We start from the raw sequence: 25,849 nt of genomic DNA on the forward strand, positions 1-25,849 counted from the left end.
TAGTATTATGTGTGGTGTGATTGAAATACACAGTGAATATTATTATTACAGTAAAAGACACATTTCCATTGACCCCCCTCCCTAAAAAAGAAAACCACTCCTTGCTTCAGACACACTTATCCCTTCCTCTTGGCACTATCTCAAGCCCTTCTGGAAGTCCTCATTCATTGGGTGTTTTTAATTGAGATGTCATGGCTGCTGCTATGCCCAGAATTGGCAGAATTGGTTCGAAACTTATCTTTCATGGTTATTTTGAATCTAAGAGACAGAAGTTGAATAGTGTCAGGTCCAGTGAATAATTTGGATGAGGACACACTGATGTTATAAGCCTGTCTTTCTTTTGGATGGTACTCAGCAGCGACATTCAACATATTTTTGATACCATCTCACAAAGAAATTCATGAAAAAGGACTTCAAACCCTGCTTTAGAAAATGGTAAGAACCAAGGGAAAAGGGTATTCAAAGGAATGGGGAATATTTTGAAAGAGATTAATGAAAATATGGTTTTTTACTGTAATGAATATTTTAAAATTTAAGCACTCAATGTATATTTTGATTGCCTCTTATATATTTATATTTAATAATAAGGGTGTTTTACATAACACGTCTTCATACTTTACTGCAACATAAAGAAATAGTATTCATCTTAAGAAGGATTTTTCTTTACTGTATGTGTCCTACCTGAATACGGCTGCATTTGAAACAAGGTTAGAAGAAGGAAAGAAGTGATGTATGGCTATGAAGACTTCAGTGGGAGGAGAGTTTGTCTTTCCCTTTCCTTGTTGATCACAGTCACTGAAAACCACTTCTTGATCATGTCAGCTCACTCTTTTCTCCCCAGTGGGCCTTCCTAGAAGGAAATTTCAACATCCATTTTGTATAAAAATGATTTTTTTTAGTATTACTTCTCAGACTGTTTCATGGAACAGCCTTTTAATCTTTGTCTCCATGTTTTCATCTTTCATGCACATAACATTTTTCATCTCAGAAGTATTGTGGAAATAAAAAGTGAAGAAATTTCTTTGAAAACAATATACAAAGGCACAGTGCTATTATTTTTTAAGAAAACCTGGCTAAAATGCCTCTGAACTACAAAGGGATTCTTCTACCAAGAAAGAAGGAGACCTGGTAGAAGTTGAAAACAGGCTTTCTCTGTGATATGTAAAACACCGTGTCATTAAACACTCCAATGCAGGCTACCATGGAGCTCATTTTCACAGGACTTCAGTATTCTGACATGTCTCCTTGGTATAAATCAATATGCAGCCCTCCATATATTGATGAATCAGCCCTTTCACAATACCAGAAGGAACATTTGTCTATCCCTGAGAGAAATCAAAATGCTTTACCTTCCAGAACAGCTGAGTTTGTCAGCTTATCATCTTACTAACTTTTAAGAACAAAATGTGAGTTTATCAAATGTGATTCATCAGAAACTGTATTACTAAGCTTATTGGTAATAGCTTTTATATCAATGAGTTGACTTCAATAAAGTTTAAGAAAAGTATAAAATCTTCCAAAAATAAATGGTGAGGCTATTTTAAAGATTTAATGAATGCAGCTATAATTGCATTTTCCATGGTCTAGGTTTTCCCCTAGACATTACATTTAATGTTAAGTTGATTGATTCTTTTCAGAATATTTGCACAGCTATAACTATTATCTACCCATTCAGAACTGGTCATCTATAATGGAAAAGTTCCAGGAGTCAGGTCTGAAAACAGCCACCTGGTCATATTTGAGTGGACATAGATTGGACTCATTAGAAATGCTTGGAAAATAAGCTTTTCAATTCTAAAAAATCTGAATTTGGGACTCAGCAACAGTTCCCCCTCCGTGTAGCTTAAAGTACACGTTCTATGAAAATGGTTCAGTTTCACTCCTGTATGTGGATAAAGTATCAGAAAAGTTTAGTACCTTCTGTGGCTAGAGGACTAGCCATAGAACCAAGCAAAAACAAGAAAAAAAGAGATAGGTTAAATGTAGGCTGAAAAATGGCAGCCAAAATATATTCATATCCTTATCCTTGATATACTAAATAATATTTCATTGAGGGAAAAAAGAAAGACATGAAATTTCTCTGTAGATATAATTAAGTTAAAGATGTTGGGATAGAGTTTGAGAAGTCCATTACCCTAAATTCTTCAGGTGAGTCCTAAATGCATTCACATGTATCTCCATAAGGATGAGAAAAGAGATTTCCCACACAGAGGGAAGTGTGACATACACAGGGTGATTTGGCCTTCCATGTTGCCTTAATCACCTGCAGGCTAAGCAAAGGCAGCAGCCAGCAGAAATTGAAAGAGACAGGGAAACAATTCTCCTAGATTCTCCCAAGAAAGTGCCACGTGACAATAGCTTTGTTTCAACCATTTAATAACTTTAGGGTTTGACCTTGAGAACCATGAGGGAATACATTTATTTTGTTTTAATCACTGTGTGTGTGGTAATTTGTTATAATCAGTTTAGGAAACTAATGCCCTCGGTGCATTTCTTGTTTCTGACCCATGTCAATATCTGGCTGGAATCTGCTATTGTTTTTTCTTTTGCAAGAAGATATATATCAACTGTATACATTGCTTTTTATTTCAGATGAGCTACTATTAGTGATCGATACAAGTACATAAATGTGCTGCACACATACAACTCAAGTTAATAAATAAGGAAAGGATATGTTATTAGTGAGGGGATTTTTTTTAATTTGAAATTTTTTCATTTTTTGTTTACTACATGCATGGAGTACATAATGGCTACATTTATTTTGGGCTGTTAGTACATGTATATAACATATTTATTCCTATTTATTAATCCACTAACGCTCTTCTTCCTCACAGATCCTCCCAACTCTTGGGCCCCTTCCATATTTTTTTTTTTTTAGTTTTAATTTGAAATCTTTTTTCTCATTGAATTTATCGGTACATTTAGGTACACCTTATGATAATATTCCTCATTGAGAATTTGTACCTGTACATGCTACATCTTGATTCATATTTTTCCCATTCCCCTACCCTCCCTTCAACACCTCCACCCCCCATATACATACATGAAATAAATAGGACACATGTGTAAATACCGAATCCTTTCTCTGGTGTGAGAAACAGAAGGTGTAAATGAGGACCAAAATGTATAATAGATATTGTGAAATAGGAAGAACATATTCAAAGGGGAAGGGGAATGGGGGAGGGGCAGGAGAAAGGAAAGAAAGGAAAGGAAAAGAAATTGAAGGTAAGAAGGAAAAAACGGAAACAAAAGTCCCTTTCCTGTTTGCAAAAGCTCTATTTCCATTTTCTTCTCAAATTGAAGTGAGGCTTATAAAGGCTTGGAGATGTCACCTTCTGTGACTGAGGAAACTTGAGTGGATATGTGAATGTGGCATGTACATTTTCTGAGCAGAAGATAATGAGAAACTATCTTGTTTAAATGATCCATTTCATTCTTCCATAAGACCAGGACATTCCAAGCCAATACTGCTCCTTGAACTTTGGTCCCAGCGAGGACCTGTAGATGACTTGTGAATAAGAATATGTAACGATAATTAAAAACAGAGTTAAATAGTAAGAGTTAAAAAACAGACTAAGCATGAAACCTTCTGACAACGCAAATCATTAAGACATAAAGAATCATTTTTAGTTCAACATAAGATGTCTAAAACATAGCAATAGGAAAGTAAAATATTTATAATGTGGTATATAATCTGATAATATTTTGAAAATGATAAAAAACTATAAAAATTGTACATTAGGGAAATACATTTATTTTGGATAAATCAGTAAAATCTCAGGGAAAAGTGATATTTCAAATCATTTGATCTGTGTCACTGTGTATTTTATATATACAGATATCGAAAATTGATTTTGACAGAAAGTATATTGAGAAGAAAATTTAGTGGAAATGGTATTTATATTATTGGAATGCAAATAATGTACTTCGGGGGAATCAAATATATTTATATGAAAATACTTGAACATATACCTGGAAAGATAGAATATTAGGCAGAGTTCTTCCTCTAGAGTACCAGAACCCACAGGATAACCATGTGTGTGTGTGTGTGTGTGTGTGTGTGTGTGTGTCTGGGCTAGTAGAAGAGGAGAAAGTATATACAGAGAAGGAGAGGAAAAGAAGAAAGGGGAAGAGAGACAGAGAGAGACAGACAGAGAAAAAGAATGGGAAGACCAACAGCAAAAGACAGATTTATTTTAAGCAGTTACTTCACATGATTGTGGAGGTTGGCAAATCTGAAATCTGAAATCTGCAGGCCTGAAAGGCTCCAGACCTAAGAAAGAGGTGATACTGCACTTGGAATTGAAAACCAGTCTGGAAACAGTTTTCTCTCTAGCTTGGAGGACCAAAACCTTTCTTCATTTAAGGCTCTGAACAGACTGGATTAATCTGATATGTTAGTTCTACTGATTTAAATGTTAATTTGATCTAAAAAGTATATTCATGTTGACGTGTAAGCTGATGGTTAACCAAATATCTGTATCCCATAGCTTAGCCAAATTAACACATAAAATTAACCATCACAACAAGTTTGTGGGGGATTTCTATTTATTTTAGTAATTGAAAAAATTAAAAATTTGAAATGAGCAGGTATGTGATAAAAAATTCAATAGTAATTTACTGGTGACTGCCAGAAATTCATGGTGAATTCATAGTGAACAATCTTACGCTATTTTTGTACCTCCATTTGTTTATTCAGAGTTATAATGCTAATTATACAATTTTCAAAATAAATGTGCTCTTTTGCATTTGTTTTACTTGGTATTTTATGTGCTATTCTATTTGTGGTTTGGTATATATCATTAATTTCAGAAAGTTTCAAGTCGTTACTGCTTGTGTTCTCTCTTCTATTCTACTTGGATATACTTTATAGCTTTTGATACTGGCCTGCATTTCCTGGAGTTTACTCTTCTGTTCTCTTTTATTTTCCTTCATTTTTTGTCATCACATTTCAGTTTGCAAAATTTCTATTGGACTGTCTTCCAGATCACTAATTGTTTTCTTTTCTACATTCAGTAAACAGAGCTCAGAGTTTTCAATTATGTCACAGGGCTTTTAATATCTAGCATTTTCTTTGATTGATTATTAGAATTCTTATCTGATTATAGTATATATTTGTTGTTGGGTCTTTTTTGTTTATCCATTTAGCCTTAATATACTGATCACTGTTGTTTTAAATAATCATTTTGATGATCTCAAAGTCTATTTTCCATTTGAATCCAAGTATGATGACTCCTTTGTATCTTGAGTTTATGCTTTTCTTGATGTTTCACATGTATTGCAATATCTGTTGGCTTCCACACTAGGTACACAAAGCTTCAAATCTATAACATTTTTGTCACCTCTTGAATTTGATATTTTTAAAGCTTTATCCCTCAGAGACTCTGTGTCTTGCAGGTCTTTCAACATCTCCCAGGGTTATTATATTAGAACCAAGATGATCTGTTGGTTAAATGTCAGAGAGAAAGTGTTCTATAATCTTACAATTAAATCTCAGTCTTCTAGTGAGCTTGGTCTCACGGCTGACTTATACTCACAAGTGGTATAATTTCTCTTATTGTTTTCTAGTCACTGGACTGGTTGTAATATTTACCGTCTATTTTCTTGCAGTCCTGACCCCCATGGACCATATTCACGCTCCTCCGTGGCAACCCAACACAGTAAAATAGGGCGGGAGTGATAACACTCCGCAGGGATTATCTTCTGGTATTATACTTTATCCTAGGAGGTAAGCTTTTATTGTATGATAAATGCTCTGAGAGTATTTCATAATGATTTCTCTTCCTTTCCCTTTCAGACTTATCACAGTTTTGTGCTCTCACCTTCTCCTCATGAAATCCTGCCAACATTCCTCGGGAAAAATGTCATGAGAACGTGAGGTCCTCTCAGGTCCCATCCCTACAAGTCTTCTCCCTCCTTTCCTCTGTCATCAAGACTCAGACACCAGGATGTCAAAAGTTTTAGCAGTGAACGCTTCCTCTAGGTCTCCTGCAGCCTCGGTTTCAAAGAAGCGGGCGGATTCCATCCGTGTTCCACTGGATGTGCCTCGCGTTCCAGATTTCGAAGGAGTAGTGCTCCATGTCCTTAGCTTTTTTTTTTTTTTTTTTTTTTTTTTTCAATGTGTTTAGCTATTTCTTGTACTGTCTGGCCTGAGAGATTTCAAACTCTTTGAATGCCAGAAAAGAAACTGAACTCCCCTTTTGGAATACAGTAGGGTTAATTTTAGTACCTTCAACTTTCACTCTATGCGTTTCCCTGAGTAAAAATTACCTATGAAATTTTCAGATAACTTGAAGTATTTTCCAATTTGGGTTCCGCTTTTCTTCTAGCATTGACAACCACCTGCCACTCACTGAATTCCCACTTACTCAGATGCTGCAGTATATTCTCACTTGACTGTTCCAGGACTTGGAAAGTGTTCATCTACCAAACTCCCACTCACCTTCTATTTCCAACTTCACCACGTAATTTACTCTGAATCTGAAGGAAGAAACTCTGACTTGCCCGAATTGGTGATTTCACTCTGCATGCTTCTATTTTGGAAATTGTAAGTAGTGTTACACATATTTTTGTGTCTGTCGCTCAATCAATAATTCAGTTTTTGAAAACCAAAACAAAAAAGTAGATCTGTGTATTTAATAGAAATTTTAATAGTTGTCCAGGGACATTTGTTTAAATTGAATGGAAGGCACTACTGGGGAGAGATTGAGGAAGAAACGAGAAATGAGAGAAGCAAAGAGAACATTAAAACAAGCTAAGAGGCACATGTACCAGTGTTTAATTACTGGATGTACAAAGGATGGTTAGATATAATATATTCTAATCTATTCAAAGATTATATTTTTCCTGTGGACACATTAAAATCCAACAGCTAAAGGTACATTGAGGCACAGAACACAATAGACTGCAAGGATACAGAGATCATAATTCAATAACATCCACTTCAATAGAAACTTTTGACACTGTCTGACTGTACATCCTTTTACCAGCAAATAATGAAACATTGCCAGACCCAGCCCACTACATCTTGTAGTTTACATGCTGAGATTGGAGTGATGTTCTCTGAGCCATGAAACCTCACTGATCCCAACAAGCTACCAGAGGCACTTGGAAGAGAGCCTTTTTCATAACTCTCAAGAAAATCATCACTCTCAACATTTTAATTTTGTGCTTCTTGCCTCTAGAAGTATGAGATACTAAATTTCTGTTGTAGGAGCCATCTGATTTGTGGCACTTTAATTAAGCCATAAGGAAACCAACAGTTTTGATTCTGAAAAGTGGGGTGTTGCTACCGCGAATACCTGGAAGCAGTTTTGAAATTAGATCATGAGTAAAGGCTGGAAGAATATCAGAATGTGTGATTTAAGGAACCCCAGATTGTCTAGAAATACGTACATTAAGATTGGTTCTAATGGAAAACACAAAAGAGAACTTCAAATAAGTTCTGTTAGTATAAATAATTTATATATTGTCATGACCAGAATGTTGCTAGAAATATGAATATTAATTATAATTCTGGTGAGATCTCAGATGAAATCATCATTAGTATCTATAAAACAAAAATGAATGAAAGCATAGACACACAAAATATTTTTTGTAAATTGTGTTGTATTGGATGAAAGATAGAATTGGTACTTGATGAATTGGAATATTTTGAAGCAGTGTTGAAGCCATGGTGAGATTTTTTTCTTGCTGCTTGTAGAAATGAAAAAGGGGAGAAGTAAATTGAAAAATAATTTGATAAAAATAAACCAGTATGCTAATTTGAAGAATTTCTTTTTACAAAAATAGCAAACACTTAAAGCCAAGGGTGTACAACTATTTGCTAAGGAGATTAGATGTATCATGCAAGAGAAGCATGAAATAGAAGGCAGAAATAGGGATATAATTATTCAGGAAATGTCCATGGAAGACTCTCTTCTGTGATATCTTAGACATGTATGTGTTTCTTGGGGACCAGTTAATATTTCATATACATTTTCCTGGCAGAAACATAACAAACCTGGACAAAGAGGTACACAAATGGGATAAAATGAAAGAAAAATGAGCCAAAGACAGACTTACAGGAAAAAAAAATGACTTTGTGGGTAAAGCCATGGACCCAGGCAGGGCACAGTGATGCAGGGGGAAAGCACCCCTAGGGAGCACAGAAAGTTGGGTACTGTGGAAGAAGATGCAGGTGAGGTTCTCAAAGCTGGGGTCCCTTCATGATGACCACAGGATACAAAGCATCATCAAACCAAAGTGCATTATTCTCAAGCTTTAAAATCTAATGAGGTTCACCCTACGAGTGTTTGCACTTGTCTCACTACTGTGATCTTACATTTTGGCTGTTCTGATTTTGTTTTGAAATGGGAATTTCTATCCCATGACTGCATTTTGGAAAGAGATATTCTTTCTGATTCATCGTTTCATACATGAAGAGAAATTGTGCTTCAAGATAAGTCATACCCCAAGTTTCACCAGTACTTGATTGAGATGATATTTAGATGAGATTATAAATTAAGAGTTGATATTGGAAGAAGAAAATATTCTCAGGGTTCATGAATACATTTAGCAGATAAGTAGTTCATTGGGGAGCTAAGAGGTGGATTATGTTCTGAATAGCATTACCCCAAAATTCATAGGGTGATATTGTAATTCCTAATATTTTCCATTGTGGCATTACTTGGAGATAGGGTATTTCTAGAGATAATCCAATTAAATAAAGTCATCAAGATGGACTCTAATCCAATACAAGAGATATTTCTGTTAAAGAGGTTGGAGATATTGGAGAATTTGGAGATACACACGAAGATTACCATGTGGGTAAAGAAACAGAAATAAGGGTTTCTCTGCAAGCCAAAGAATGTCATAAATTGCCAGCAAAACACCAGAAGCTAGGGGAGAGGCACGGGACTGATTCTCCCTCACAGCTCTCAGAAGGAGTCCAGCCTATCAAACACTTCATCATAGACTTGTGGGCAGAAATGTGAGACAGTACATTTCTACCTTTTAAGCCATTCAATTTGTGGCAGTTTGTAATGGCAGTGCTAGAAATCTAGTAAAATATCATATAAAATGTAAAGCAAAGAAAATCTAGATTTTCTTACGGGATTTTAAAATAACCACTGTAATTTGTGCATCATCATTAATGGTTGAACTTAAATCTTATTTTTATGTAATTTCTGATGAAGTAGTTAGGTAAAATTTAACTAGCGTATGCTTTTTTAAAAAAGGCTGTGCTTAGTATGTGAACATGTGAATGTTTTAGAAGATAAATAATTATTGACATTATTGTACTAAAGATCTTTTTGCATATTCAACTGCTAACGTTTTCCTACATGGTCCATTGTTATTAAATTTTTGTAATGTGCTTTTTCTATATAAATAGAAGTATATACATCTTAAGACTATGGGATTTGGGGTTTTTATTAACTTTTGCTCTATACTTTTTATTCTATTTAGTTTATATTTTACTAAGTAGATTTGGGGTTCTCTCTGATCTACCCTCCCTGTATCTGAATATTAGCACTAATTATAACTAACTTTGTTGTATTCGTAGGATGGCTCATAAGAAGTGATGAAAGTAGCTCTTTAGAATTTATGATTATCTGGATATTTTGTTACTTTCCTCTGTTCCATGCTGCTGTCTGAAGTGCCAGCCAGAACTAACAAAACTTATGTATGCGTTTTCCGCACTATTACAGAACGTTTTCTATTACGTATTGTCACCATATTTAAATTGGTGTGCGTAAAAGAAGACACTAAACTCATTCTTATCTATACCCATGTATAAAAAAATCTTCTCAAACTTTATAACTGTTTGCAAAATAAAACAAAGTAATAGTACATTATAAAAAATTCAATGAAATAGCAGTCTCTAAACTCTGTGCTTTTGTTTTTTTAAAAAAATCTATGTAATGTGGGAGAGGAAAAATAAATCAATGGAAAAAAATCACAATGAGTTATGTTTATTTTAGAGATCTGGTACCACTTTCAGATTTTAATTTTCTTTGGCATTTACATTGAGTACTGGTACTAAGGTGACCAGACAATTACTTCTGTCACCAGCTCCCAATGCACCCCTAGCCCGTCCAGTCTAGTGCTGTGTCCTGGCCTGCTTCCCCGAAACTTCTGATCTTTGGGTGCTGTCACTCCCTTGGTGTACCAGCGCTGATTGCCACTTCCTCTGCCCTCAGTTGGGCCCTCTCCCTACGTAGCGTTTTGTCCCCACAGTCTGTCCATGTGTACCAGGGTTCCTCCCTTCCCGACCTCCCTCAATCTGGGGTCCTTCCTTAGCTCCCAGCCAGGTGATCTCTCTCTCGTCACTCGGAATAGCACCCGCAGCTTGATGAGCGGGAACCTTTGCTCCCAGTGCTGCGAGGTTGACTTCTCCACATTCCGTGTGTGTTCACCTGCCAGGTTACTGAACGTCTCCATTTTATCAGACGTCTGAAATTTCTCCGGTCAAGACAGACGCCTGGAAAGCAGTCCCTGCTGCTCAGCGTCTCCTAAACCACGTTTCTGACACTAGTATTCTCTCTGTAGTTCAAACACCAGACAGAAAATGGGTCCGTGATTTTTCTCTATCCCTCGCAGTGTGTGCATTATTGGATCCATCATATCCATGCGCATCAGCTTAATAGCCTGTGAGTCACTGAGTGTTCTCTGCGGTTGGCCCTTTTTCACTGTAGATTCTGCTCGCTCGAGCTTTGCCAAGTGAAGGACCTTTCCAGCCTTCTTCCCTAAAATCACAGTCCCATCTTACAAACCTATCATTATCCATCTCATTACCTATCTGAAATTTACCCTGCTGTGTTGTACCATAATAATTACTTATTTATTCCCTCGTTTATTTTTATGCATGTCATTAGAAGTTAAGCTTCATGTAGACAAGCTTTCATCATACTTCTTCCTAAGTCTGAAGCACTTTAAAAAGCATTTGCAATTCATAAATATTAAATACAAAAATTTTTAACAAGTGAATGAATAAATCCCAGTGTGGAATATGAATATCTTTTCTTGCAGTCAAACAAAATTATAAAATATTTTCAAATGATGGAAACACAATGCTCAATTATCTAAAAGTTATTTAGTTACACATGTTACTAAAAATACTAAAGTCTTAAAGTACTATCCATTCGAATATTTCATTTCAGACAAGCCAAAATTTTCTTTTTGAAAACAGTATTGTCAAAAATAAAGACTTTTTATAATTTTGATTTAAAGATAGTTGCACTTCCACATCTTAGGTATTACTATAAATTCATTACCAATGTTCCAAAAATTTGAAAATACTGTTTAATTTTATTTCTAAAAGTATGAATGTATTTTTATAAGGTTTATTTTTAAGAGGAACAAAGTTTAAGTTATTCTAAATAGAAGAATGACTTGGAAAGATTGCTAATGGGAGTGGTTTTCTGCTTAATTTTCAATTTTAAGTTCCATAAATAATTGGATTTTATTTTTATTGTTTGATTTGAATTTGCATATATAGTGTATTTAATAAGGTTGTTTCAAGGAACACTTAGGGATTTGTTATTACAACAGTTCTTTATTTCCTTCTTGGAATTTTTAACATAAGCCTATGAATAAATAGAAGCATTGTTTATACAAAAACGTTGCAAAATTATTAAGCAGAAGTAAATTGATTGCAGTTTTATAAATTCCAGCTCAACCAAAAGTATCATTAGATTGCAGTATTAAAAATGATTAAATTGATTTATTAAAGACAAACAGAAGAATACAAATATATATAAGAAAATAAAAGGAGGAAATTAAAAAATTGTAAACACTTTAATCTCTGTAAGTAAATTTCCTCTTTAATTTGTATCACCAAACTTAAATTGGAGAGTATTACACATACAATGGCAACAATGTATAAATTTAAATATGTTTAATAAAAATAGAATGTGTAGAAAATTTGCTTCAGTTTGTTTATATTATCTTTTCTTACTTTATAAAGCTATTTTTCTGCATTTCAACAGAGTGGAAAATGATTTTGTCATTTACTATTAGACATTCTTTTTTTTATGTTTGGAACAGAGACTGGGCCAATTTTCCAATAAATACTTTTAGAATGCTCTTTAAATCAAAACAATTACTTGGGGTTTTTTTCTGTTATCACAAAAAACTAAAAGCAAAGAAGTAGGAGGCAAAGTCACTGCTTCCCAACGTAAAATGCTTTACCACCAACACAGGACTCACAAAGAAGGGTTCTGTTCCTTAAACCAACATTCACTTTAGAAATTACAACAATTCATGTTAAAATGGCCCAAAATATAAGATTGAATTTGACTGGAGGGGGTGACATGCTTAAATATTTTTACATCTTTTTTTTTTAACTTTTCGCTATTTTGTCTTAATGAAGAAAATGATTTGTCTTGCTCTTATTAAAATAATATTTTATTGACAAAAAAGTGAAGTAAAAGAAAATAAAGACAGGAGGATCATGGTGAGTTTGAGGCCAGCCTGAACTAAGTGGCAAGACTTTGTCTCAAAGAAAAACAAATAAAATGAAATAAAATAAAGTAGTAAATTAATTATTCTTGCAGAAACCAGTAGATCCTTCAATAAATGAACTGGAAATGGATTCTTGCGTTTTAGCAGTGTGTGTATGTTCCAGTCACACAATCAAAATTCTAAAGTGCTAGGCCTTCCTATCCACCAAACTAAGAAATGGAGCATGTAAATTTGATTAATGTTCTGGCCCCATTTTTATCAGTCACCACATTAGTGAGTTTTTCTAAAGATCTTTGACCAGATTTATTCACATAATCAACATCGTGTTGAATAAGGGAACAGGTCAGAGGAGAAGTGTTCTCTCACGTAGTCTTTCAAGAACCCATTTCAACAAAAGCTTTGTCATACTCAATGCCTGGATTCTAAATTCTTCTTACAAGGAATCTCCATCCTGGTTAGAAAGCCAGAAGGTGCAATACCACAGGGACACAAGTGGCAGTTGTCTATGGGGTTGGCCTGTATATGTGTGTATAACTTCACTTCCATTTGTAGGGAACTTTATTTCAGCACAATCCCTAAATTGCAAAGGTGCCTAATAAATCAAGTTCAGTCATTAAACTGACACTAACATGTGGATGATCAAACAGTCTATGGATCATCTCCTCTTAGAAAGTTCCCTTCGTTCTCTTTTCTTACTGAATAGTTTACATTTCTGAAGACATTTTCTCTGACCTTCTGAAGTAATAGCTTTTAAATTATCTCAATTCTTGGTCTCACAAACAAGCAGTAAAACTTCATTATTTCACATAGCTGACATAAGACCATTACCCTTCTATGGTTAGTATAAGAAAAATAATAAAAAAAAAAATGAAAAGCAGTGAAGGAATAAATAAAAAATAAAAAGTGAAAAATCATCTTTGCTCCTTTTGAGTATCTGATTATCGTCTTCCCTCTTCAAAGTTGTTGCATCTCCTTTTCAAATTCTAAAATCTTATTGTAAATTTTATCCTGTGCCAAAATAGCTTTATTAGGAGTGGTCCAGACAAGGTTTTGAACTTTGACTACTTCAGTGTAAGTGTTCCGTATCTTTTATTTTACCAAATATATCTTGAAGTGGAAGTTGCTTTGACTCCAAAATCACTAAATCAACCAATCATTTTATTTTCTGCCTACAATGTAATTTATTTTTACTCTTCTTCTTTATTCATTTTCAAGTCATCATAGAAAAATATCTTCCGCATGCATTTCCTCATCTAATATTTTGCTCTTTTCAATATTCTAGAATTAATTCAGCTTGTTCAAACTCTAAATCTGCTAATCTAATTAGCAAATTCATCTAAGGCAAAGCTGATAGAAAACAAGAGTGCAATAGTTTGGATTACTGTTACTATAAAGTCACTAATTACAACATTGACGTACATGTGATTTAAAGATTCTATTCACTGAAATAATGATTTCAAACTTCATTTGTTCAATATCCTTCTCTAAGTAGACAGTACCTTTAAATAAAAGTGCATACTTTGTAGAGAAAATAGAAAAGATAAACTGAGAAAGGCTGTCCCCTCCCCTTTCCTAACACAAACACTAATCAGAATTTGTATTCATTCTGTTCTTTTTCCTCAGTTTCAATACAGAAAATTTCTCTATCACCCTTTTTTATGTTGAACCCTCCACAGTCATTCATGCTTTCCTGTACCACTGAAAGAGTCCTTACACTATATTACCTAAACAGGAATATATGTTTCACATAAATAAAACAATGAGGACAAAAAATATTTTTTTAAAAACTGTCATCATTTTCATTTTTCATCTAGCAATAATATTAGCTATTCCTTTACTGTCTCAGCAAAATACTGGTCTACAATAAATTTTCACCATATCCTCACTTTTCAACCAAGTATTCATCTTTTCCTGGATGGTTATTCCCTCTTTTCTATAGGAACACAACTTACAGTGATAGCACCTCTAAAGCTATCACAATAAATTACAATGTCCTTTTATATCTCTTGATGTTCTGTGTTTTTTCAACAGCATTTGCCATTTCAAATCTCAATTTCAGACACTCTCAGTACTCTGTTTGACAACCTTCTCTTATTTTAATGTCTGATTTTTATTTGGCTATTTCTGAAGACAAATATTAGGCAGGGTACTGAGGGGCTGCAAGTTCTATCAGTAGCGTTATTGCTGATACTGCTGTCTGTTAGATGTTTCTATTCTATGTAAAATATGAATGGGAATAGAAAACTCAAGAAAAGCATTCTATTGATAACATTTCTATCCACATCCACACAGAACTCCTCCAAAGAGCTAGTTTCATGTCTTCCTTTTTTCTTCCTTCCTTCTTCCTTTCTGTTCAGTAGTCATGAGGACACATTTTGATGGATACTCAGGAATGAGTTGGAGAAATATGAAATATTTCAAAAAGCCTGTTCTGCACACTTTAACCATATTAATATAAATACCACCATCTACATTTTCTCAGTAATTCACTTGTCATCTTAGAAACTTTTGCTATAGTAAAAATCAAAGAAAGGGAGAAAGAAAAATTAGAAGATCATAAGGAAACATAAAGTGTAAAATAAGAAGTTGAGTTGGATTTCAAAATAAATCTTCCCTGGTGTACTCATTACTCTTCAAATATTCCAACCCAATGGATTTTGAACAAATGACCATGAATTATACTTTCTTGAGAAGCTGGCTAAAAAATGATAGTCGTAGCTTCCCTTTTAAGGGATTATTTTACTTTTATCATTCCATAGATTTGGATTAAGTTGTATATACAGATATGTTTAATTAAGTTTGTAAAAAGTATTATTGGAACATTGTGATAGTTCCTCAATTATGGAAACTGAAATGATCTAACTTTGTGTAATTTCAAGATACCAGAGCAAATCTCAACAAGAAAAGGAAGGTATATTTAACATTAGGGTTAAAAAAAAAAGGTTTGAGATTAGAAATTTAAAATATTTAAGATGGCTGCTTAAAATATTTGCATAAGATCTCATAAACTAAAATAGAAATAAAAATGTATGATGAGGAAGGAATGTTTCGATTAGGGGAGGTAAGGGGCTTTTATGAGAATGAAGTACACAGAACGGATTTGGAGGTATCTATCCGAGTTTTATTTTTTGGCCCACAAGGTGCTTGCAATGATAACTCCTTTCTATTTTCCTGGTAATAATTTTTTTTAAGTTTTATATTTGTCTTTTATGGCCTTCTATATATTGAAAACAATTTTTGTAAAAATTGAACGATTAGGTGCGGGGAAGTCTTGCAGCATAAAAAAGGACAAAGAGTTTCTAAGAAAACTTCTAACTCTGAAAAATATAACCTTGAAAATAAAAATGAATATTTAAAGATTTGCAGTTTTATTATTTTATTAAAATTGTAATATGCCTTGAAAAGTATATTTGTTAATGATAAATGTCCTCAAAAGATTATAATTTGGTTGACTTTAGTTTTGGTGAAGATATGATTTCCTATATTTTATTTTACTATATGTTGCTCTTTGGCTTCTTTGATAATTTCAAACTTTTAGTTTTTTATCCAAAACACCTAGAATAATTTCTTTTTCTTTCAATAATTTATAAATACAAGAGGAAAAATTTAATACTTTAGGTAATTAATGCCTATAAATTGATAAAGGAAATTGTTTCAGTAGAACCATCCTGTTTATGTAATATATCATAGGTTCAATATCAGTAGTTAAAATCTTCCTATAAATGTCAATAATTAGTTGCTTCAATAGTAAGCATTGAATAAGTCCTCTTAAAATTATTCAAGAAATGTTCCTGAGTGTGTACAATCGAATGTTTATTATTAGAATCGAATATAACATAATGCTAAGAACTTTTGCAATGGGAAATGTTATATATTGTACTGAGACCACATTAAGATACTGTAAACAGATAAATTCCTCTAAGACTCTGTATTAATATTGGCACTTTGTGAACTCCTTTATTGACTATTATAGTGCACATTTGTTTATAGAGTCTAATATCAGAAATGAAGTAAATTGCTTAGAGTTTTGGAACACTTTCTAAGTCGACATAAAGATTAAATTTCTCTCCCATGGCTGCATTTTGAGTATTGCATTTTCAGATGGTTAATCCGGATAATCTACCACCCATTCTCAATTCCCACAAACAAATAAGCATGTTACAAGAAGAAAGAAGTCATCTCCTCACTGATAGCTAAATCTGACTCTGAAAAAAGAAAAGGCTTACTCTAGTGAAATTCTTGTGTAAATTAATTTAGATGTATAAATGCACGTAATAAAAGCAAGATGGATCTACCGATTAACACCAAGCAAAGACCTCTGTGACTCCACAGTTAACTCTGTTGGAATCTGCTGTGTGTGAAGCTATGATCCTTTACACTTAGACCTCTCCAAGGGCTCATGAATTCTGCTTAGTGAAAAGTTGCTTCCTCTTAACTGATTTCTGAGAAAGCCAACAGTTGCACACATATAAGTCATTTATTGCAAACCAGAGGTGAAATATTTTGGAGTATATTTCTGTAATTCAGTAATTCCTAGATATTTAGGGGTTATAGATAGCAAGTTCTGATGCAATAAAAATGTGGTTCTCTGCTTAAAATACCAGCCTATTTAAAATAGCCCACAAAAATAGACCTAATCCACGAAATCTGATGGCCTTCATTAGACTTTCTGCTGTCTAAGGTTCACAGTAACTCTATCATGAAAAAAATCCAGTAAACAAAGGCAAAAAAAGAAAAAAAGATTGAAGCTAAGCCAAAGCATCTGTTAACATTTGAGCAGTACTGTCTCTATTTCTAGAAAAGGGTATACCGTAATATTAATTTCAACAATTTCTTGAACATCAGTGCTTTCATAGAGATCAAAGGAAAATGTGCCAAGCATGATGTTTTATTTATTTCATTTTATTGAATTTCACTATTTCCCTTGGGCTTTACACATGAACAAAATTTTTATAAGAAAGCAAGCTCTCAAAGATAAACAACAGGAAATTGAGGCAGCATTATGAATTTTTCCAGACAGGAACAAGAGCAGCACTATGACCCATCTGTTGCTTATCTCATGAGAAGATTCAATACAAAAATGAAGATCAGTATCAATAACAAACCAGTATTTAACTTGTTCTTCATTCTGCAAACAGCAATTATCCTGCCTCTGATCATTTAAGAAAAATTTCGATCAGATTGTCCATAGATTAGAGGGATTTATTTTAGCATTAATTTGTAATTTTCCTAATTTGTGGGAAGGTAAAGTAACACACAAAAAGCTTTTCATCTTCTGAATTTACTCTCTTCAATTGCAAAGTCTGGACATCTGAAAGCTGCATTGTCACAGAACTTCTTTATTTCTCACTTGTTGATGACCCCACTGAACTTGGGATCTAGATGTTTTCGCCCATCCAAGTGACCTGCATGAAAATCTGATTCAAAACTTAGTTGATGGGGTAGAGAGAGCTCCAGGTCTTTAGTTTAGTGGTAACAACGTGGAGGCATAGTTATACAGCTACCAACGCTACCTGGCTTTTCCTGAAATCAGATTTTAGTGAACTAAAAGAGAATAATTTTAGAGACAGATGCTGTGAAGACTTCTATGTCCATGGCTTATAGATTCTCAGTTGCGGAAATGGCTCACAATTACAAATTTGTCTGGCAGATAAGTTCTGGGTGCTATTTTCAGGGATTTCATATATTTCGGACTAGAGTCAATCTGGAATACAATGTAAAATATTGCATCCACAGTTGAAAATTGAAAGACTGTAAACAAAATCCAGATTCAGAAAATGCTCTTTATGAAGTAGGAAGATGGCTAAGTTAGATGGTTTATTCTCAGAGCTTTCAACTGTGACTTTTCAACTAGTCTGGCAAGATTGTGCCCTGCTTTTTAAACTTTTCAGGTTTCTTGCTATATAAAATGTGTGGAAAAGAATCTTGCCTCTTTTTGTAACCTTCATTTGAGAAATGGAATCTAATCAAATTTCACTTGTATCTTAGGAAAGAAAATTAGATCAATGAACTAAATGATGTAAATGTAGAGAAGGCCCAAGTAAAAGTGACACTAGAGAAAATGACTAATGCCTGGGTTGTAATAAGCAAAGCTCCTTACAGCAGCACTCAAACTTTAGTGACAATTATTGTGTCTGCTATTTACTGATGTATAACAAAGTAATACAACTTTTAGTTGCTTATAATAGGGTTCTAAAACAATAGCCCGCTCACCTGAGTTCCAGGAATGGTTACACATTTGTAAATTGTTAAAACAGAATATATTTTGATTTGAAAATTTTATTAAATTCACGTTTCAGAGTCCAGGAATAATGTTTTATCAGAATAAAACAGTATTCATTTGTTTGCATGTTGACTGTAGCTCATTTTGTGCTATAATTAAGCAGTCGTGGATAAAAGATTGTATGATACACACAGCCTAAAAATACTTACAACTTGAACCTTTGGAAAAGTCTGTACTATATTACTGGTCTACAAGATGATTTATTTATTTATTTTTGTGACTCTTTGGGTGGATGGGGCTCAGTATCATGTGACCTGACTGAATGGTTGCATTCAGCTAGATGCTTTCATGAGACTACAACCTTTCACATCATCTCCTCTGTCCACTGGCTTTTTCTGTGTTGCCTCTCCTAATTCAGCAGTCTTGTACAACCTCTTTTGTGCATAGAGACTCATTTTAACTGGGAGACTAGTAGAACACAAACCCCAGTGTGTAAATGTTTATCATACATCGACCAGTAGTACACTTGGTACTTTCCTATTGTAAAAGGCAAGGACATTTGTCAAACCCATGGTCCATATGGCAGATGACTAAAAACACCCTGAATACCAGGAAGCAGAGTTTATGAAAGCAATAAATTTTAAGTATATCATATAATGCTCAATTGCATGTGTTGTCGATACTTTTTACCACTTATTAACAGCAAGAATAGTTAATTCTCATCCAGTTTTAAAATCAATTACTGATTTATCCTTAGAGTATGATTCAATATTTTGTTGTGTTTTTTTTCATTTATGTTAAGTATGTTTCTTTTGTGTTTTGTGATTTTTTAAAATGGTGAACTCGTTTTCCACAGAACTTTTTTCATAGGAATTCTTTAAGAAATGGAGAGATTTCAGTCATTCATATTTACTTTTCTCAAGAGTGTAGGAAGCATTTGACTGTCATCATAACTTTAGAATTTTTAAAGGAATAAGAAATATTTAAATCAGAATAAGGAACTATTACAAGTTAGTTTAGCAGGTTAACTTTCAATGACATTGTTTCTCTCCAATTAAATATTCCTTTTGAGGCAGACAGCGCTCCTTGACCAGCACCTGACTAAAGAAAAAGCCTGATAGTTACAGCATGTTTGGACTATAGCTATGACCATTTGGAGTCTCAACTGTATTCAAAACTTCCACTACAGGGCTTAAAATCTTGAGTTAGTCTCATAAACCTATGAAAACCAAGCTCAGTGTCTAGAGAGTTTGTTTTATAATACCTCGAGGGCAAGAAGCTGGTTCCAGTTTAATGCCATTCACTCTCTTCCTTTATGCTGTAAATTAGATTTTTGGTCTCATGATTCCCTGTTTTCATGCCAGGTCATTGATGCAATCATAGAGTTTACTCTTTTTAATTTTATAAGTGTCTACTACTTTTCAATAGGAGGATTGTCATGAAGTATAGTTCAGCATTATGCCAGAGAGAGATAGGATCGCTTCCGTGAAAATCCTTTAAAACTATACTTTTTAAACAAAAATAACCATATAAAAAATAATTTTTAAATAAATGTAAATATAAATCAAATAAATGTAAAGAAAAGAATAATTTATCTGTAAAATTTTTATTTAGATTCAATAATTATGAAGCCTTTTTAACATCGTTTCATCTTTTTTTGTACTTTTTAAAGAAAATCCCAGCTATCATGTAAGTTTATGTACATGTTTTATAAGCATATCGAAATAATATGGTGCTATTCTTGTATTATTAGAATACCATCATCACACAAGAAGTATTGAAATTATTTGTTATCATCTAATATCAAACTATATTTCTCAGATACAGCACAAGCTTCATTATTCCACTCTTCCAATCATGGATCATGTCTATCTTTTGTCCCCTTGAACTCTTTCCCAGTAGATTAATAAAGGTAAATGGAATTCAACAATAAATTATTCATAATTGGACCACACACCTTTTGAATGGAAAATGATTTGAGGAATAAAGAGTTTTTGACATGTAATGTAAATTCATACTTGACAATTGGGTTGAATAGGGAGAATTTGTCTTAGGAAAAAGTTCAGTGAAAATGGAAAGCCCATTAGAAATATTTGAGAAGAAACATTCTTCATTGTTGTCTCTGTATAGAAGTGATTTTTAAATGCACTCTCTAATTTTGGCACATATAGTTTCTCCTTCATTAAAAGTATTCTTACCATATAATGTGTGTGGAAAGAGTTAAATTAATTACAGGCACTTTATGAATACATCTGGTTTGTGCTAGGAATGTGTTACATTCTGATAAAGGACAGAAAAAAATCTCTCACATGGGAGAATTCATTTCAGTTTATGTAATTTTACCAACAATGATGACTTAGGAAAAGTTATCTTCAAAAATTTACCAGGTGTTTGGATGTTCTAAGGGTTAAGTATACAAAATTCAGTTGCATATTTTAGATTTTCAGGTAATGGATCATAACTGTAATGAATTTACGGGGGAAGATGTATATTCTTCAAAAATAACTTCCCTTAGTTTTGTCACTCCAATAGTTCTTTAAAACATCTATGACTTACTATAGTCTAGCTTATTGGTATCATTCTCCCTGTGAAATATTTCACTTAATTTTGAAATAAGAATATATTTTTGAAATAAGAATATATTTCACATCTGTATTTGAAAGCATTTATGAGTACCCAGGCGTGTATATGTGTGTGTGTGTGTGTGTGTGTGTGTGTGTGTGTGTAGGGGCGTTAATTTTTATAGAGAACATTATAAATAACTATCTTACATTTATGCTTACCTAGCTTTGAATAGATTGGTTAGTAATTTTAAAAACATACTGACATGAGATCACTACCTTTACTATTCTGGTATAATGGTAGATTGATGCTTTATATTTAAGATGAACTGCACCTATAAAGACAAAATTTTTAACAACCCTCATGAGCAACACACACATTATTGTTATATGGCAGACATTTCAAGAATACATGCTTTGGGTTAAAGACAACCAAATGGTGTTTAACAAGGGGAGGCACCCTGAGCTTTGGAATTGAGTTCACGCAGGTCATGGTGTGTCCTCATATGTAAACACAAATGTCACGAAAATTGTTCTTTCTACACTCAAGAATTTTTTATGATACATTTTGCTCTGGAAATTGAGCTTTTGAATGGGTAAGATGACTACTGCAGGGAAGTGGGAGAAGGTAAGAGATATTTAGAGCTTAACTTATTTAATGATGCAAGACATTTACTTAGGACTACATCCTCTTTATTTTTTTTTAAATAAAAGCATTTATGGAATAATGAATCAAAATTCATTCATGAGAAATAAATAGGTAAATAAATTACAGAACAGTATGTCTGTAGCACTGTGAATTATGTCAAGTATGTCATGGGGGATGGAGTGATTCTGCCACAGCAGTAAACATATGGTCCACTCAAAGTGGGAAACATCCAACGAGAGTGCATTGACAAAGGAGTGTTTATAAAAGTATGTGACTTTGCAACAGAGAACTGTCCCCACTGCTAGGCAAAAAGGAGCCAGGTAGAGGAAGTCATGAAATGATACTGCATTGGCCAGACCAGTGATATATGGGCCCTGCAGCACCTTCCTGGGAAAGTGAGTAGAAGCACTCTGACATCATCTGCTTTCTGTTTGACTTCTCTTGCTAGAGCAGCAACTGCCTTGGTAGCAAGAAGATGAGCAAGTGTCTGCCATAGACATGAGGCAGCTTTATGGATTAGAAAACAGAGTTTAAAGGTGTAGGGCATGCATTATGAGAGACAGGAGCGAGTACTCAGGTCAGAATATTTAAGTATATTTGAAGTGAGTGAATAACTGAATTATGAAGGAACTTGAAAGACATTTTTAAGCTGTCTTGCAATTGCTTTTCTATTTCCTTTAATTTAGTGATGAAGTTCATCCAATGCCTTTTAAAAATAATACTCGAATTGTTTCACCAACAAGCACATTTATCATAGCATTGCTAATCAGTCATAATATTTTCAATGATGCTAATCAATGATAATGTGACTTCCAAAATTAAAAATCAATGATATATTTTTTCCACTTATAAACATTATTGTATTTTATCTTGGCTAGTCCTGTCAATATAGGTCCAAGTTGTCCAAGTATAGGACACTTTACTATAGCTAATTAAGTTATAATTTAAATAATGCTTAGCATGACAAAATTAAGGAAATAAATGTATATTTATAAATCTGTAATTAAAAATTAATCATCATGAAAATAATGTAAAGTTCTCAAATGTATTTAGATTTAAATGCACTTCAAATGCTTTTATTTCTGAGATATAAACATCATTAAAAGGATTCAATATATTTATATGGCACAGCTATTAAATAAAATATAGGAGTGCTAACATTTCCATGAAATATTCCCAAATCAAAGAAAGAATATCATTTTAAGTTATATTCCATGGACTGCATCAAAGTGTTTCAATAGCATGTATTCACTTCTAGGGAATGGAATCAGTCCTTGAGTGACAATAATGAAAATGACTTTTTTAGACCTAAGCTTGATGATAAAGTCTCCTTTGAACCATAAATCCCAAAAGAGTGATGAATAGACACTTAGAGTATGTTGAGTTAATTTAAATCTTGATACTTCTTGAACTTTATTTGGCCTAATGGATTTTGCACATTCTAAAAAACAATCCTTAATGTGCTAATATTCTACTAGTCATTTAGAGAACAAACTCAGTACTGTGTTGGCAAGATAGCTAAATTCAGATTTACTGACTTTTAATTAGAGGAGAAAAACATGTAATTAATGAATCAGAATTAAATAGTATATTTGTATACAAAATAATTAGGGGATATACTTGTTTAAGTTCTTTTATTTAAAATCTTTTGCTTATATCCAATAGTTTTCTAATTTTCTAATTTAAAAAGCCTTTCTTTTATGACCATACTTTTATTAAACAATAACCTTTATAAAAGTATGCAGTTTTAGTTATAACAATTATTATATATTTATTTATTTCTCTGTGTAATCAACTATGCTTTTCAAATAAAACAATTAAAGCAAGTTTCTAAATATTAAATAAATTTAGATGAAAGTATAAAATTGTATTTTATCACAGTAACTTTGTAGTATACTTTCAAGTTGGGGATTGTGATAACCCCCAGCCATGTCTCTGTTACCTAAAATGTACCAATAAAAGAATTAACCCACTCAAAAAACGGTATTTTAATACCACATCAAAAATTTGATGGAATATGTTATCAAACATGAGATTCAAATTACTCCACTTACAAAAATAAAGAAACTTTCATACTTTCTAAACATATTGATTTGATTCACTTTCTTTTTCTCTACATAAGATAACTGCAATATTTAATAACAGTTATCTATTATCCCAGAATGAGCTCTTTCAACCTAATATCATGAAAGTGTGTTGATAAATTTGATAAAGTGACATTGCATATAATTCGAATGTCTGAGCTTAGAAACTTTTCTGGTTAAAATATTTTACCTATGGCACACAAAGACTGCATTGCAGTACACACTCTTCAGTGTGTGCCCCCATTCAGCTATTCCTTTTATCATTGTTATGTTACTCCAATTTATTTCCACGTGTTTTCTCACATTATTCTAGGAAAATCCATTGTGATCTCTCCATGCTGCAATTTTGATATGTCTTTATGTCTGTGATTCTACAGTGTCCTGGGGTTTAGTTTAAATGACAGAATATTACATGTCATTTATGAGACTTCAATGCTCTTTTTGTAAACCCAGCCATTATTTTACCCATTTGCTATTGTTTCCTATTAATAAAAGCTGAAGAATGACATACAGGAAAGAGAAAAATAACCTAGAAGAACTCATGTGGAAAAGATATTGTGGACCAGAATCATCTGATGGAAGTATCAAACACAAACATCTGCAATATTCAGAAATTATTTCATTAATAAGTTTGTAAGTGCCTAATATGATCTGTTGTCCTGGAAAGTAGGTAAGTACTAAGATGCATAATCCTTATGGCTTCTGTCTTTAAGAAGGTTATTACCAAAACCTAGTGACAGATGTTTACATTAGGAGGTAGTATACAAATATATAGAGAATAAGAAATTGTGATAATTGCTGCAATTCAAAATCAGTCTTATGAATGTGGCTACCAATAAAAAACATCTTAGAAGTCACTGGTCCAAAGTGTGATGTTAGACTCATTTTCTAATCAATGGTTATTCATTAATTGGATGAAGACTTGAAGTCACCCTTCAGCCTGTAGATGGGGAGCTGCAAAGGATGTAGAGCAGCATAGATTTAATGAAGCTGAATGAGGCTGAAGAGGTAGGAAGGTGATAGAAAATGCATGGCAAAGACTTCTATCTGTACAACAAGAAGAGAAGGAAACCACTGAAGGGTTTCCAGGAGTAAAGTAACATGGCTGAATTTGCTTTTTTCTTATTTTTCTCATATGTATTTGTATTAGTACAAGTTTCCAGTGCATATCGATTGCATTCTTCATGGGCGGTGGTTCATGCACATAACACATCTCAAATCTTTGTTTGTCCCCTTTCCCTCCCTTCCTTCCCCATCCCATATATCGTGAGCAGAATGTACAGATCTCATTAATGGGAATAAAAAATGCTGTGGCTTGAACAAAACCAGTGGATTATTATGAAAAACTGTGCTCATACTACTGGAGTTAAAATGAACCATTTGTGTTTCTAAAGTATGAAATGTTGAAAATGAATATATATCTTCCTCAATGAGAAGAATATGATGATAAACACAAGTACTTTAAGAATATTTCCATACTATTTGCATACTTTGAATTTGGAGAATACATTGATATCTTTCAGCAGACCAACTTAGTGTTGGCTGAAATCTTTGAGATGTGCAATTGAGAATCACCCCAGAGGACATGATTAAATACACGAAAGCCACGGTGTGGGTAAATTACATTTACAATATTAGGAATGATAAAGTATAATGTAGTAGAAGCCATTTGTTTAAATACAGCAAAAGAAAACAGTTTTATTTTACAAAAATTATTTGTAGAATGTTCCAAAATACATGCAAGACAAGAGTATAACAATATCTGAGAGTTATGAATCAGTTTCAATTATTTTCAACTCCTGATTTATCTTGTTTTATCTACACACCCACTTAGTTCTCGTCTCCATCTCAGGAAAGTTTGAGGCAAATGATGGACGTTTTATTAACT

The 25,849-nt window shown here is 33.3% G+C and overlaps 1 protein-coding gene across 8 annotated transcripts in view; it reads right to left on the reverse strand.

The window, feature by feature from the left end:
- The window catches only part of Cdh18 (cadherin 18), a 924,665-nt gene that overhangs the window by 562,706 nt on the left and 336,110 nt on the right, over positions 1-25,849 (reverse strand). For 2 of the 8 annotated variants that reach the window (XM_087189253.1, XM_087189252.1), the window contains one exon: positions 682-850. The exons of the other annotated variants lie outside the window; for them this stretch is intronic. The gene's annotated coding sequence lies outside the window, so the exon portion shown is untranslated. The remainder of the gene's footprint in view (positions 1-681; positions 851-25,849) is intronic. 8 annotated transcript variants of the gene reach the window in all.

The sequence above is a fragment of the Heterocephalus glaber genome, unplaced genomic scaffold (assembly GCF_053883595.1).
Source record: "Heterocephalus glaber isolate CG9 unplaced genomic scaffold, H.glaber_assembly_v1.0 deba00001538, whole genome shotgun sequence".
NCBI classification, from domain to species: Eukaryota; Metazoa; Chordata; class Mammalia; order Rodentia; family Bathyergidae; genus Heterocephalus; species Heterocephalus glaber.